Genomic DNA, 14,737 nt, shown 5'->3' on the forward strand with positions numbered 1-14,737 from the left:
CACCTGGGGCCATTGGACGCCTTCCCAGTAGGGCCGAGAACATGGGAGCGATCGGCTTGCGAGGCGGCAGCGTTGTGGAGGCAGCGGCCTTGCTGGGGCCACTGCTGGTGGTGGTGGGGGTGCTGCTGCTGCTGCTGGTGGGAGGTGGGGGGGTAGCAGTCACCTCTGCCGACCGCTCCATGTCTCGGTCCAGGATGTATTTCCTGGCGGCGTCCATCGAGGTCCCAGGCTGCGGTGTCTTCCGCCGTAGCCACTTGACAAAGCTGCAAGACAGTGATCAAAGATTAACACGCATATCAACAAGGCACAGCACCCTGTCAACAGTCCACTACCCTTCACCACAACAGGACTTACGTCTGGTGCTTCTTCTCCTTGGAGTCGTACAGGTCCTTCAGAGTGGCCTCCTTGTAGTCCCCAAAGCCAACAAGCGCCTCGCCCTCACACCCGGGCTGAGTGGCGCGAGCCCGGGCCTCCTCGTGCACCCGGTGGTATCTCAGCTGCTCAGCAAAAGCAGGGTGGGCGCACGAGTACCGGGCGAGTGCGTCCTTGTTGGCCATAAGGGGGCTGTCGGAGGCACTTTTCTCCCGTTCCCGCTGGTGGCTGGCAACCAACTGCGTGGTGTAGCCCACGTCGTTCTCCAGGAGCCAACGGAATGTTTGACCCTGGTACTTGCCAAACTGGATGCTGTGGCAGCCCAGCACCAGCATGTGGTCACCAGGGTCACCGCCCTTGGAGACGACGTGGGCTTGGGCCTCCTTCTCCACCTCCTCCGGCTTCTTGGCCCTCGCAGCAGCGGCTGTCCCACGTGGCCCCTTGGCGGCGATGAAGGCCGCCGCCTCATCAGAGGCCCGCAGGACAAGCTGCTGCGAGGCCGTCAACTTTAATTTAGCAAAAACCATCTCTACAATGACACAGCACAGCATTAAGGGAGCATTACAGGTTAAACTACATGTTAATTGCCATATTAACAGGAATATCACACATAAGATTAATGATATACTAGTACTAGACATTCACTATTGAAATATTAACGTTAACAAATTAACATAACTTGACACAACAGGTAAATAATGACCCCAGGGTCAGCCCCCTATGCACTGGCAGCCATTAAACAAACAGGCTTATTGTTAATGCATAAAACATACACTTAAACTTTATATTTTGATTTCACGTGGTGATATTATAATCTTAAGGGTCTAAAGATACTAACTGTATGGTCTTTTCATCATTTAATTTTGTTTTCAGAGATCGTCACATGTTGTCCCGTTAATATCCAATGCAATGGATTACATTACATTACATGCTAGCGATCTCTCAAAATGTATTTAATCTTTGATCAGACTACCTGGTTATCTTCATTAGACCATGTAGATGTATTTACTACAGTTTGGAGTCGAAATTCAAAGTGTAAATATGGTTTAAATGTGTTAACCGGACGCCTGACGTACGTTAACGTATCTTTAAATAACGTTATCAAAACCAGCGATTGACAGCATAATACATCGACAAATTCCATGTCAGTACATTGTAAAAGTACTCTGGGAAGACAATGTTATGTCAGTACATTCGTAATATTCTATTTATTTTTGTTTTACTCACTGACTCACTCGTTGACTCGTTGTCAGTTGCTATGGTGGTTGCTATGACAAACGCTTGATTATACTAACCGCTGATTGGCCCAAAACGCTCGACAAACGCTCGACAATACGAGCTGCTGATTGGCCCAAAACCGAAAACGCTCGACAAACGCTCGACAATACGAGCTGCTGATTGGCCCAAAACCGAAAACGCTCGACAAACGCTCGACAATACGAGCTGCTGATTGGCCGGCTTCCAGAGAACATTGCTGGGCACAGAGCGAAAGGATGACACGCAAATCCGTGAAGCGCTCCATATTTTTGCAGCTGTGATCAAAGCCTGCTTCACTGGACTTGATTCATCCCCTCCTGCCACACTTTGTTTTCATTCTTGTTCTCTTGTGTCAAGAACTGGTGCATCTCCAATGTCTATAGCGCACTCTCAGTTTTCCTGCCAACTCTTTTTTTTAATGCTTGTACTCTGGGGCCATCGACGAGTGTGTCCACTCCCTTTCTTCAGCAGATGCCGTAGAGGAACAGGGTTTGACCACAAAGGCAATATCTCCAATGTCTATAGCGCACTCTCAGTTTTCCTGCCAACTCTTTTTTTTAATGCTTGTACTCTGGGGCCATCGACGAGTGTGTCCACTCCCTTTCTTCAGCAGATGCCGTAGAGGAACAGGTTTCACCACAAAGGCAATATCTCCAATGTCTATAGCGCACTCTCAGTTTTCCTGCCAACTCTTTTTTTTTATGCTTGTACTCTGAGGCCATCGACAAGTTTGTCCACTCCCTTTCTTCAGCAGATGCCTTTGGGGAACAGGGTTTGAACACAAAGGCAATATCTTTTCCCTTCAAGGTTGAGTCACAGAACACCACTGAAACAGAACAATACATTCACACAGAGCAAACTTGAGCTAAAATAGACTTCTACTTATGATGTTTTCACATTTTTATCATACAGTGACCAGCGGTGCTGTAAACACCTAAAGAGTTACATATGCCAAGTAGGAATACGTGTAAATGTGGAAAAACATACATGTGGTGTGATTGAACTTCAAGACCCTAGGCACAGTTGTCTATAAATGCAGCAATCATGAGAACAGCTAAATGAAAATACACAACAGCAACCCATCAAAGTTTACAACTCTTGATTAGTTTGAATGCATGATAGCCCAGTGAATGAATTACAAAGTGTGTGAATATGTATCCTCTGGAAGGCAGGCTACACTAATAAACAAGGTTTTTTTAAAGTGGTGAAATGGCTCGCTGGGCTCTACCACCTTGGTGAGGACTTGCTGGGCCCCCAGGTCTGAATATGCCTCAAATTATCTGTGCCTTTTTGCTTGTTAAGGCAGCGCCTATGCTGAAAGGAGACCGATTTAGAGAAAAAATCAAAGAATAAATCAAATAAAAAAATCTGTGAAGTCCTTCAAGGTTTTGTTTCCAACCTGTGTCAGAGGGCCTCTACCTCAAAGTCTCCAGAGGATTAATTCCTCCTGCTGTGTTTCGTGTCCAGTTACATCGAGTGCATGCAACGGTGGCGCAAACGGCTATGCACTTTCCGTTTTTCTGCCAACTCGATTTTTCTCGAAAACCTGGAGGACACAGCCCATTCAGAGCTTGTATTTTGGTACCATCCATAAGTCTGCCCACCCCATTCTTTCAGTAGATGCTCTCTTACATCATGGTGGAATTGGCCATTTATGAACCCTAAAGCTTTAAGATGTCCTATTCCTAAACTGATTGAGCTTTTGCATCAATCATTGTGTCAAGCAAAGGTATGCAGAGGCGAGATGGCTCGCTGGGCCATACCACCTTGGTGATAGCTCGCTGGAACCCGAGGTGTAAATATGCCTTGAGCTGGGCACCAAACCTTTGCTTGCTAAGGCAGCACATATACTAAGATTGGATCGATACAGAGAAGATTAGCATGGCCCCTGCGAAAGGATGACACACAAATCCGTGAAGCGCTCCATATTTTTGCTGCTGTGATCAAAGCCTGCATCACTGGACTTGATTCATCCCCTCCTGCCACTCTTTGTTTTCATTCTTGTTCTCTTGTGTCAAGAACTGGTGCATCTCCAATGTCTATAGCGCACTCTCAGTTTTCCTGCCAACTCTTTTTTTTAATGCTTGTACTCTGGGGCCATCGACGAGTGTGTCCACTCCCTTTCTTCAGCAGATGCCGTTGAGGAACAGGGTTTGACCACAAAGGCAATATCTCCAACCATATACACGCACCATATTCTCTCTGAAGCAAGATTCTTCCGAAATAAATAGGAGCGTTTCGTTTTCAGTCTTTTTTCTAAGGGTTCGAACCTGAGAGCTTGTGCTTTCAAAGAAGGTCCCAGTTTCAATTCACTCGAACATCCAGAGCACATCAAGGGCACGCGCTGTGCACAAAAAGACAAGTCTGAAGGACGGGGTGAGGAGAGGTGGTAACATGGAGCTCAATTTCAATGGCACCCAGAAAATCTTGCCGTGACCCGGATTCCAACCAGGGTTGCTGCGGCCACAACGCAGAGTACTAACCACTATACGATCACAGCGAGCTACCGGTCTACCAGACGTGTCCCTGAATACAAAGGGGCGTTGTCATCTTTAGCTTGCAGACAAAACTGTTTCTTACCAACATAACTCTTTTCAAGGGTAATCATGTAACAGTGACTTTTTTTCCTTTTTATGGGGCGGTTTCCCGGACAGAGATTAAGCCTAGTGCTAGACTAAAATGGCCCTTTAAACCAGTTTAACAGAAATCTGCTTTCTCTGTCATGGCTTTAAATAGTCCTAGATTTAGTTTAGTCCAGAGTTTAATAAACTGATTTCCTGGAGGAAGATTAGAGTTACCCCAAGACTAAATTGAGTCTTAAATTAAACCTACCAGGAGGCAGGTTTAACTTCAGATTAACAATGTGTTTCAAAGAAGACACATGTATTACTAGTATATATATACAGTTGTGGTCAGAATTAATGGCACCCCTGGTAAATATGATCAAAAATTTTCTTTTGATCTTCCATTTAAAACAAATTGCAAAAATCTAACCTTTCATTGAAGTAAAATAATTGATAGTGGGGGGGAAATCACATTATGAAATAAACGTTTTTCTCCAAAGCACGTTGGCCACAATTATTGGCACCCCTAGAATTTTTTTACGAGTGAAATATTTCTGAAGTATATTTCCATTAATATTTACCTTTTTTTTAGCACACCAGGGTGACTAGGAACATAAAAATTGTCTTCTTGACTTTTCAAGAACGACTTCTTGTTTCACAGGAGTTTAAATATGAGGAAACACAAAGGCCAAATTCCCTCAATCATCCACCACAATGAGTGAAACCAAAGAATATAGTTCTGATGTGCATTAAAAGATTGTTGAGCATCACAAAATGGAAAGTGGCTTTAAGAAAATAGCTAAAGAATTGAAAATCCCCATTTTGACCATCAGGGCAATAATTATGAAGTTCCAATCAACTAAAGATGTTACGAATCTTTCAAGTGACAAGTTTCGCACGCTCTCCCTTTTGCACCATATATCTTGTTAAATGTGGAGCAAAACTGACTTGTGCATCTGTAGAGGCAGTGGGCGGAGCCTACATGAATATTCATGAGTTTCCCGGGCATGCGCGTGGAACTGCTCGTTTTAGTTCACTCAGAGGTTCCCTCCTCGTTTCTCAGCAGGTTTAATGGGTTATATATATATATTATAAGGTAAATATAGTTTCAGCGCGAACTTAAACTACAATTGTGTATCGTTTCGTAATGTTCATAATGTTTTTATTAATTTGCACATTTTGTGCATTCGTCAATGACTGAATGATTGCAGGCATTCACTTCGTGTAGGCCTATATAAAGTATTTAGATTCTTGTGTGAGTTTGGGAGATCTCACCACGAGTGGGAGGGAGTGGGGGTCGAGGGAAAGCACGAGAGTGAGTTCAAATGGTTAAATTTCAAAAGAAATGCCTGGAAGTCTGTTTGTAATTAATTGTATATATATATAATTAATTACAAACAGACTTCCAGGCATTTCTTTTCTTTTCTTCCATAGCTGATGTGTGCTGTTCCATATCTGATGTTTATTTAGCTTGCTTAAAAATAATTTTCTCTTGTTTAGTAAAAAAAAATTTCTGATGCCATTGTTTTCCTTGTATTTGCTTCTCAGTTCCATGCAATTTTTAGCTTTTCTTGGTTCATTCCATGTTTTATAGGCTACCTCTGTCATGCTAATTCAGATTAGTACAGTTGGTTTTAAATTAATCTGGTTTATTTTAGTTCAGGGCTCCATAGTCCAGGTGTAACTAATCTGTACTTAATCTGTGTTACAGAAAGCCATTTTTTAAGACACGATTAACTATTCTAGATTAAGGCCTACTCCAGGCTTAATTTAAACCCTGTCCGGGAAACCGCCCCATAAAGTTTAAGCTAGGCCTCCAGAAGGTTACAAACTAAAGCTGGCGCATTCTGTCAACGTAGTCGGCAGCATTCGAACCTGCACGGGGAGACCCCAATGGATTTCTAGTCCATCGCCTTAACCACTCGGCCACGACTACAAGCTGGCTGAAAGGGGCACGTCGTTTGTGGATTGGTGGCTTGCAGCGTTGCTGCCCGAGGCCAGTGTAGATCAGCAAGAACTCAACAACAAAACGTTGTGTCAAAGGCGCAGTTGTTTGTAGCAAATAGCAAGCCCGCGGCACTCTAGGTAACAGCCAGCGAGTGTACTGACACCTAGCGATTAGAAAATATACACGCACCATATTCTCTCTGAAGCAAGATTCTTCCGAAATAAATAGGAGCGTTTCGTTTCCAGTCTTTTCTCTAAGGGTTCGAACCTGAGAGCTCGTGCTTTCAAAGAAGGTCCCAGTTTCAATTCACTCGAAGATCCAGAGCACATCAAGGGCACGCGACGTGCACAAACAGAGAAGTCCTAAGGACGGGGTGAGGAGAGGTGGTGACATGGAGCTCAATTTCAATGGCACCCAGAAAATATTGCCGTGACCCGGATTCGAACCGGGGTTGCTGCGGCCACAACGCAGAGTACTAACCACTATACGATCACGGCGAGCTACAGGACTACCCGACGTGTCCCTGAATACAAAGGGGCCTTGACATATTTAGCTTGCAGACAAAACTGTTTCTTACCAACATGACTCTTTTCAAGGGTAATCCTGTAACAGTGACTTTTTTTCCTTTTATAAAGTTTAAGCTAGGCCTCCAGAAGGTTACAAACTAAGGCATGCGCATGCTGTCAACGTAGTCGGCAGGATTCGAACCTGCACGGGGAGACCCCAATGGATTTCTAGTCCATCGCCTTAACCACTCGGCCACGACTACAAGCTGGCTGAAAGGGGCATGTCGTTTGGCTTGCAGCGTCGCTGCCCGAGGCCAGTGTAGATCAGCATGAACTCAACAACAAAACGTACCGCTCCACAAAAAGAGGCTCGTTCGCCCGAACAAGGACTTGAACCCTGGACCCTCAGATTAAAAGTCTGATGCTCTACCGACTGAGCTATCCAGGCTCTTGCTGGACAAGCGTGCGTGCTGCGTCGGAACGCACAGCAAAATGAATCGTATTGGCGCAGAAAAAAGAGTGTCCTCCAATGCATTGCGTTTCCTTCTTCGAAGATTCAGAACGTCCCAACTGCTTTGAATGGGGAACGTTTTGTGAACAGGGAACAGAGTTAATGGACTGGCAACAATCTCCATAGAACATGAATTGGCACAGAGAATCGAAATAGAGGATGCAGTTAAGACCTTTGCTGCGATGAAGGCTTGCCGTGCGCGTTTCTGAAATGTAAGTTAAGCTTCATTTGCTCTTTAGTCGTTATTTAAGATGGTGAACCTACTGATGATATAATGTGCTTGCGGACATTTCATTTGTGTGTGTATACGGACATAAGAAAGTGGTGTAAAGAGATTTGCAACAGTAATTTGAGGAGGTGAAATGTGATTATTTGGAAAATTCCTGTCATGACTGCTTAAAGAAAAATGCCAGCAGGCATGTCGTTTGGCTTGGTGCCTTGTAGCGTCGCTGCCCGAGGCCAGTGTAGATCAGCAAGAACTCAACAACAAAACGTACCGCTCCACAAAAAGAGGCTCATTCACCCGAACAGGGACTTGAACCCTGGACCCTCAGATTAAAAGTCTGATGCTCTACCGACTGAGCTATCCGGGCTCTTGCTCGAGAAGCGTGCGTGCTGCGTCGGAACGCACAGCAAAATGAATCGTATTGGCGCAGAAAAAAGAGTGTCCTCCAATGCGTTGCGTTTCCTTCTTCGAAGATTCAGAATGGCCGTCAAAACGTCTGCTATGTCAAAATATATTTGCTAATTAGTGGGAATGCAGCCTAGTAGACTGATGATAATAGTAATTAAAGGAAAATAATGCTAGGAAAAAGAACAAAATCTCACTGCTACTTGTCTGGAAAGCCTCTTCACACGCTTCAATGCTGTTGACTTGCCGCGCTCTTATCGTTATTGTAAACTTGTGTCAAAGGCGCAGTTGTTTGTAGCAAATAGCAAGCCCGCGGCACTCTAGGTAACAGTCAGCGAGTGTACTGACACCTAGCGATTAGAAAATATACACGCACCATATTCTCTCTGAAGCAAGATTCTTCCGAAACAAATAGTAGCGTTTCGTTTTCAGTCTTTTCTCTAAGGGTTCGAACCTGAGAGCTCGTGCTTTCAAAGAAGGTAAGTTAAGCTTCATTTGCTCTTTAGTCGTTATTTAAGATGGTGAACTTACTGATGATATAATGTGCTTGCGGACATTTCATTTGTGTGTGTATGCGCACATAAGAAAGTGGTGTAAAGAGATTTGCAACAGTAATTTGAGGAGGTGAAATGTGATTATTTGGAAAATTCCTGTCATGACTGCTTAAAGAAAAATGCCAGCAGGCATTTGCCTCCTGCATAAACTTTAAAATTGTTGACATTTTGGGCACACGAGCGTTGCACACTATTTGCGTTATATGTAGGCCTATGGCTTATTGGTCTTTGTGTGTTGTTGCTGGTTTTGCATTATATGTATATGACATATTGGTCTTTGTGTGTTGTTGCTGGTTTTGCCTTATATGTATATGGCATATTGGTCTTTGTGTGTTGTTGCTGGTTTTGCGTTATATGTAGGCTATATGGCATATTGGTATTTGTGTGTTGTTGCTGGTACATTGCAAATAGAGGGGCAGCCCAATTGTTTTTCGCCTAGTGCGGCAGAAGTGCACTCATTCGAAGTGCAAAAAAAGCTGTAAAGCACAGGAGGGAGCTTCACAGGGGGTATGGCTTATCTAAATGAGATATATATGAGCCCTATTGTCACTCCCAGCAGCAGAGACAGGTGAGAACTGCACAATCTTTAGAGGTCGTTTTCTCATCTTTGAGCTTTTTTAAGTGCCTACCTTCAAATGGCGACAACTTCTCCAAATATGATCAGATTTCCACATGTTACATGTTACACATGTTTCAGCTGGCTGAAAGGGGCATGTCGTTTGGCTTGGTGCCTTGTAGCGTCGCTGCCCGAGGCCAGTGTAGATCAGCAAGAACTCAACAACAAAACGTACCGCTCCACAAAAAGAGGCTCATTCACCCGAACAGGGACTTGAACCCTGGACCCTCAGATTAAAAGTCTGATGCTCTACCGACTGAGCTATCCGGGCTCTTGCTTGAGAAGCGTGCGTGCTGCGTCGGAACGCACAGCTAAATGAATCGTATTGGCGCAGAAAAAAGAGTGTCCTCCAATGCATTGCGTTTCCTTCTTCGAAGATTCAGAATGGCCATCAAAACGTCTGCTATGTCAAAATATATTTGCTAATTAGTGGGAATGCAGCCTAGTAGACTGATGATAATAGTAATTAAAGGAAAATAATGCTAGGAAAAAGAACAAAAACTCACTGCTACTTGTCTGGAAAGCCTCTTCACACGCTTCAATGCTGTTGACTTGCCGCGCTCTTATCGTTATTGTAAACTTGTGTCAAAGGCGCAGTTGTTTGTAGCAAATAGCAAGCCCGCGGCACTCTAGGTAACAGCCAGCGAGTGTACTGACACCTAGCGATTAGAAAATATACACACACCATATTCTCTCTGAAGCAAGATTCTTCCGAAATAAATAGGAGCGTTTCGTTTTCAGGCCCCTGAATACAAAGGGGCCTTGTCATCTTTAGCTTGCAGACAAAACTGTTTCTTACCAACATGACTCTTTTCAAGGGTAATCCTGTAACAGTGACTTTTTTTCCTTTTATAAAGTTATAAGCTAGGCCTCCAGAAGGTTACAAACTAAAGCATGCGCATGCTGTCAACGTAGTCGGCACGATTCGAACCTGCGCGGGGAGACCCCAATGGATTTCTAGTCCATCGCCTTAACCACTCGGCCACGACTACAAGCTGGCTGAAAGGGGCATGTCGTTTGCCTTGGTGCCTTGCAGCGTCGCTGCCCGAGGCCAGTGTAGATCAGCCTGAACTCAACAACAAAACGTACCGCTCCACAAAAAGAGGCTCGTTCGCCCGAACAGGGACTTGAACCCTGGACCCTCAGATTAAAAGTCTGATGCTCTACCGACTGAGCTATCCGGGCTCTTGCTGGTGAAGTGTGCGTGCTGCGTGGCAACGCACAGCAAAATGAATCGTATTGGTTTTCAATTCCCAGTTTCAATTCACTCGAACATCCAGAGCACATCAAGGGCACGCGCCGTGCACAAAAAGAGAAATCTGAAGGACGGGGTGGTGACATGGAGCTCAATTTCAATGGCACCCAGAAAATCTTGCCGTGACCCGGATTCGAACCGGGGTTGCTGCGGCCACAACGCAGAGTACTAACCACTATACGATCACGGCGAGCTACAGGACTACCCGACGTGTCCCTGAATACAAAGGGGCCTTGTCATCTTTAGCTTGCAGACAAAACTGTTTCTTACCAAAATGACTCTTTTCAAGGGTAATCCTGTAACAGTGACTTTTTTTCCTTTTATAAAGTTTAAGCTAGGCCTCCAGAAGGTTACAAACTAAAGCATGCGCATGCTGTCAACGTAGTCGGCACGATTCGAACCTGCGCGGGGAGACCCCAATGGATTTCTAGTCCATCGCCTTAACCACTCAGCCACGACTACAAGCTGTCTGAAAGGGGCATGTTGTTTGGCTTGGTGCCATGCAGCGTCGCTGCCCGAGGCCAGTATAGATCAGCAAGAACTCAACAACAAAACGTACCGCTCCACAAAAAGAGGCTCGTTCGCCCGAATAGGGACTTGAACCCTGGACCCTCAGATTAAAATTCTGATGCTCTACCGACTGAGCTATCCGGGCTCTTGCTCGCGAAGCGAGCGTGCTGCGTGCGAACGCACAGCAAAATGAATCGTATTGGCGTAGAGAAAAAAGAGTGTCCTCCAATGCATTGCGTTTCCTTCTTCGAAGATTCAGAACGTCCCAATTGCTTTGAATGGGGAACGTTTTGTGAACAGGGAACAGAGTTAATGGACTGGCAACAATCTCCATAGAACATGAATTGGCACAGAGAATCGAAATAGAGGATGCAGTTAATACCTTTGCTGCGATGAAGGCCTGCCGTGCGCGTTTCTGAAATGTAAGTTAAGCTTCATTTGCTCTTTAGTCGTTATTTAAGATGGTGAACTTACTGATGATATAATGTGCTTGCGGACATTTCATTTGTGTGTGTATGCGCACATAAGAAAGTGGTGTAAAGAGATTTGCAACAGTAATTTGAGGAGGTGAAATGTGATTATTTGGAAAATTCCTGTCATGACTGCTTAAAGAAAAATGCCAGCAGGCATTTGCCTCCTGCATAAACTTTAAAATTGTTGACATTTTGGGCACACGAGCGTTGCGCACTATTTGCGTTATATGTAGGCCTATGGCTTATTGGTCTTTGTGTGTTGTTGCTGGTTTTGCATTATATGTATATGACATATTGGTCTTTGTGTGTTGTTGCTGGTTTTGCGTTATATGTATATGGCATATTGGTCTTTGTGTGTTGTTGCTGGTTTTGCGTTATATGTAGGCTATATGGCATATTGGTATTTGTGTGTTGTTGCTGGTACATTGCAAATAGAGGGGCAGCCCAATTGTTTTTCGCCTAGTGCGGCAGAAGTGCACTCATTCGAAGTGCAAAAAAAGCTGTAAAGCACAGGAGGGAGCTTCACAGGGGGTATGGCTTATCTAAATGAGATATATATGAGCCCTATTGTCACTCCCAGCAGCAGAGACAGGTGAGAACTGCACAATCTTTAGAGGTCGTTTTCTCATCTTTGAGCTTTTTTAAGTGCCTACCTTCAAATGGCGACAACTTCTCCAAATATGATCAGATTTCCACATGTTACATGTTACACATGTTTCAGCTGGCTGAAAGGGGCATGTCGTTTGGCTTGGTGCCTTGTAGCGTCGCTGCCCGAGGCCAGTGTAGATCAGCAAGAACTCAACAACAAAACGTACCGCTCCACAAAAAGAGGCTCATTCACCCGAACAGGGACTTGAACCCTGGACCCTCAGATTAAAAGTCTGATGCTCTACCGACTGAGCTATCCGGGCTCTTGCTCGAGAAGCGTGCGTGCTGCGTCGGAACGCACAGCAAAATGAATCGTATTGGCGCAGAAAAAAGAGTGTCCTCCAATGCGTTGCGTTTCCTTCTTCGAAGATTCAGAATGGCCATCAAAACGTCTGCTATGTCAAAATATATTTGCTAATTAGTGGGAATGCAGCCTAGTAGACTGATGATAATAGTAATTAAAGGAAAATAATGCTAGGAAAAAGAACAAAAACTCACTGCTACTTGTCTGGAAAGCCTCTTCACACGCTTCAATGCTGTTGACTTGCCGCGCTCTTATCGTTATTGTAAACTTGTGTCAAAGGCGCAGTTGTTTGTAGCAAATAGCAAGCCCGCGGCACTCTAGGTAACAGCCAGCGAGTGTACTGACACCTAGCGATTAGAAAATATACACGCACCATATTCTCTCTGAAGCAAGATTCTTCCGAAATAAATAGGAGTGTTTCGTTTTCAGGCCCCTGAATACAAAGGGGCCTTGTCATCTTTAGCTTGCAGACAAAACTGTTTCTTACCAACATGACTCTTTTCAAGGGTAATCCTGTAACATTGACTTTTTTTCCTTTTATAAAGTTTAAGCTAGGCCTCCAGAAAGTTACAAACTAAGGCATGCGCATGCTGTCAACGTAGTCGGCACGATTCGAACCTGCGCGGGGAGACCCCAATGGATTTCTAGTCCATCGCCTTAACCACTCGGCCACGACTACAAGCTGGCTGAAAGAGGCATGTCGTTTGCCTTGGTGCCTTGCAGCGTCGCTGCCCGAGGCCAGTGTAGATCAGCATGAACTCAACAACAAAACGTACCGCTCCACAAAAAGAGGCTCGTTCGCCCGAACAGGGACTTGAACCCTGGACCCTCAGATTAAAAGTCTGATGCTCTACCGACTGAGCTATCCGGGCTCTTGCTCGAGAAGCGTGCGTGCTGCTTCGGAACGCACAGCAAAATGAATCGTATTGGCGCAGAAAAAAGAGTGTCCTCCAATGCGTTGCGTTTCCTTCTTCGAAGATTCAGAACGTCCCAATTGCTTTGAATGGGGAACGTTTTGTGAACAGGGAACAGAGTTAATGGACTGGCAACAATCTCCATAGAACATGAATTGGCACAGAGAATCGAAATAGAGGATGCAGTTAAGACCTTTGCTGCGATGAAGGCCTGCCGTGCGCGTTTCTGAAATGTAAGTTAAGCTTCATTTGCTCTTTAGTCGTTATTTAAGATGGTGAACCTACTGATGATATAATGTGCTTGCGGACATTTCATTTGTGTGTGTCTATACGCCCTTAAGAAAGTGGTGTAAAGAGATTCGCAACAGTAATTTGAGGAGGTGAAATGTGATTATTTGGAAAATTCCTGTCATGACTGCTTAAAGAAAAATGCCAGCAGGCATTTGCCTCCTGCATAAACTTTAAAATTTTTGACATTTTCGGCACACGAGCGTTGCGCACTATTTGCGTTATATGTAGGCCTATGGCTTATTGGTCTTTGTGTGTTGTTGCTGGTTTTGCATTATATGTATATGGCATATTGGTCTTTGTGTGTTGTTGCTGGTTTTGCGTTATATGTATATGGCATATTGGTCTTTGTGTGTTTGTTGCTGGTTTTGCGTTATATGTAGGCTATATGGTATATTGGTATTTGTGTGTTGTTGCTGGTACGTTGCAAATAGAGGGGCAGCACAATTGTTTTTCGCCTAGTGCGGCAGAAGTGCACTCATTCGAAGTGCAAAAAAAGCTGTAAAGCACAGGGGGGAGCTTCACAGGGGGTATGGCTTATCTAAATGAGATGTATATGAGCCCTATTGTCACTCCCAGCAGCAGAGACAGGTGAGAACTGCACAATCTTTAGAGGTTGTTTTCTCATCTTTGAGGTTTTTTAAGTGCCTACCTTCAAATGGCCACAACTTCTCCAAATATGATCAGATTTCCACATGTTACATGTTACACATGTTTCAGCTGGCTGAAAGGGGCATGTCGTTTGGCTTGGTGCCTTGTAGCGTCGCTGCCCGAGGCCAGTGTAGATCAGCAAGAACTCAACAACAAAACGTACCGCTCCACAAAAAGAGGCTCATTCACCCGAACAGGGACTTGAACCCTGGACCCTCAGATTAAAAGTCTGATGCTCTACCGACTGAGCTTTCCGGGCTCTTGCTCGAGAAGCGTGCGCGCTGCGTCGGAACGCACAGCAAAATGAATCGTATTGGCGCAGAAAAAAGAGTGTCCTCCAATGCGTTGCGTTTCCTTCTTCGAAGATTCAGAATGGCCGTCAAAACGTCTGCTATGTGAAAATATATTTGCTAATTAGTGGGAATGCAGCCTAGTAGACTGATGATAATAGTAATTAAAGGAAAATAATGCTAGGAAAAAGAACAAAAACTCACTGCTACTTGTCTGGAAAGCCTCTTCACACGCTTCAATGCTGTTGACTTGCCGCGCTCCTAACGTTACGTTATTGTAAACTTGTGTCAAAGGCGCAGTTGTTTGTAGCAAATAGCAAGCCCGCGGCACTCTAGGTAACAGCCAGCGAGTGTACTGACACCTAGCGATTAGAAAATAAACACGCACCATATTCTCTCTGAAGCAACATTCTTCCGAAATAAATAGGAGCGTTTCGTTTTCAGT

The 14,737-nt window shown here is 44.6% G+C and overlaps 14 non-coding genes across 14 annotated transcripts; 1 reads left to right on the forward strand and 13 right to left on the reverse strand.

Moving 5' to 3' along the window:
- The first annotated feature begins 3,459 nt into the window (after positions 1 to 3,459).
- LOC143716808 (U6 spliceosomal RNA) lies at positions 3,460 to 3,562 on the forward strand. Its single transcript, XR_013196263.1, has one exon. It is a non-coding gene; the product is annotated as a U6 spliceosomal RNA (small nuclear RNA).
- Positions 3,563 to 6,047: 2,485 nt separating this feature from the next.
- Positions 6,048 to 6,129, reverse strand: trnas-aga (transfer RNA serine (anticodon AGA)). The gene has a single exon. It is a non-coding gene; the product is annotated as a tRNA-Ser (tRNA).
- A 437-nt stretch (positions 6,130 to 6,566) lies between these two features.
- On the reverse strand, positions 6,567 to 6,638 carry trnah-gug (transfer RNA histidin (anticodon GUG)). Its single transcript has one exon. It is a non-coding gene; the product is annotated as a tRNA-His (tRNA).
- Positions 6,639 to 6,828: 190 nt separating this feature from the next.
- On the reverse strand, positions 6,829 to 6,910 carry trnas-aga (transfer RNA serine (anticodon AGA)). Its single transcript has one exon. It is a non-coding gene; the product is annotated as a tRNA-Ser (tRNA).
- A 112-nt stretch (positions 6,911 to 7,022) lies between these two features.
- Positions 7,023 to 7,095, reverse strand: trnak-uuu (transfer RNA lysine (anticodon UUU)). Its single transcript has one exon. It is a non-coding gene; the product is annotated as a tRNA-Lys (tRNA).
- Positions 7,096 to 7,678: 583 nt separating this feature from the next.
- On the reverse strand, positions 7,679 to 7,751 carry trnak-uuu (transfer RNA lysine (anticodon UUU)). Its single transcript has one exon. It is a non-coding gene; the product is annotated as a tRNA-Lys (tRNA).
- A 1,406-nt stretch (positions 7,752 to 9,157) lies between these two features.
- trnak-uuu (transfer RNA lysine (anticodon UUU)) lies at positions 9,158 to 9,230 on the reverse strand. Its single transcript has one exon. It is a non-coding gene; the product is annotated as a tRNA-Lys (tRNA).
- Positions 9,231 to 9,869: 639 nt separating this feature from the next.
- On the reverse strand, positions 9,870 to 9,951 carry trnas-aga (transfer RNA serine (anticodon AGA)). Its single transcript has one exon. It is a non-coding gene; the product is annotated as a tRNA-Ser (tRNA).
- Positions 9,952 to 10,071: 120 nt separating this feature from the next.
- trnak-uuu (transfer RNA lysine (anticodon UUU)) lies at positions 10,072 to 10,144 on the reverse strand. The gene has a single exon. It is a non-coding gene; the product is annotated as a tRNA-Lys (tRNA).
- Positions 10,145 to 10,332: 188 nt separating this feature from the next.
- trnah-gug (transfer RNA histidin (anticodon GUG)) lies at positions 10,333 to 10,404 on the reverse strand. The gene has a single exon. It is a non-coding gene; the product is annotated as a tRNA-His (tRNA).
- Positions 10,405 to 10,594: 190 nt separating this feature from the next.
- Positions 10,595 to 10,676, reverse strand: trnas-aga (transfer RNA serine (anticodon AGA)). The gene has a single exon. It is a non-coding gene; the product is annotated as a tRNA-Ser (tRNA).
- Positions 10,677 to 12,035: 1,359 nt separating this feature from the next.
- On the reverse strand, positions 12,036 to 12,108 carry trnak-uuu (transfer RNA lysine (anticodon UUU)). The gene has a single exon. It is a non-coding gene; the product is annotated as a tRNA-Lys (tRNA).
- Positions 12,109 to 12,746: 638 nt separating this feature from the next.
- Positions 12,747 to 12,828, reverse strand: trnas-aga (transfer RNA serine (anticodon AGA)). Its single transcript has one exon. It is a non-coding gene; the product is annotated as a tRNA-Ser (tRNA).
- Positions 12,829 to 12,948: 120 nt separating this feature from the next.
- On the reverse strand, positions 12,949 to 13,021 carry trnak-uuu (transfer RNA lysine (anticodon UUU)). The gene has a single exon. It is a non-coding gene; the product is annotated as a tRNA-Lys (tRNA).
- Positions 13,022 to 14,737: the final 1,716 nt, after the last annotated feature.

Source organism: Siphateles boraxobius, unplaced genomic scaffold (assembly GCF_051911475.1).
Source record: "Siphateles boraxobius isolate OS27281-9 unplaced genomic scaffold, OSU_SipBor_1 6, whole genome shotgun sequence".
Lineage (NCBI taxonomy): Eukaryota > Metazoa > Chordata > Actinopteri > Cypriniformes > Leuciscidae > Siphateles > Siphateles boraxobius.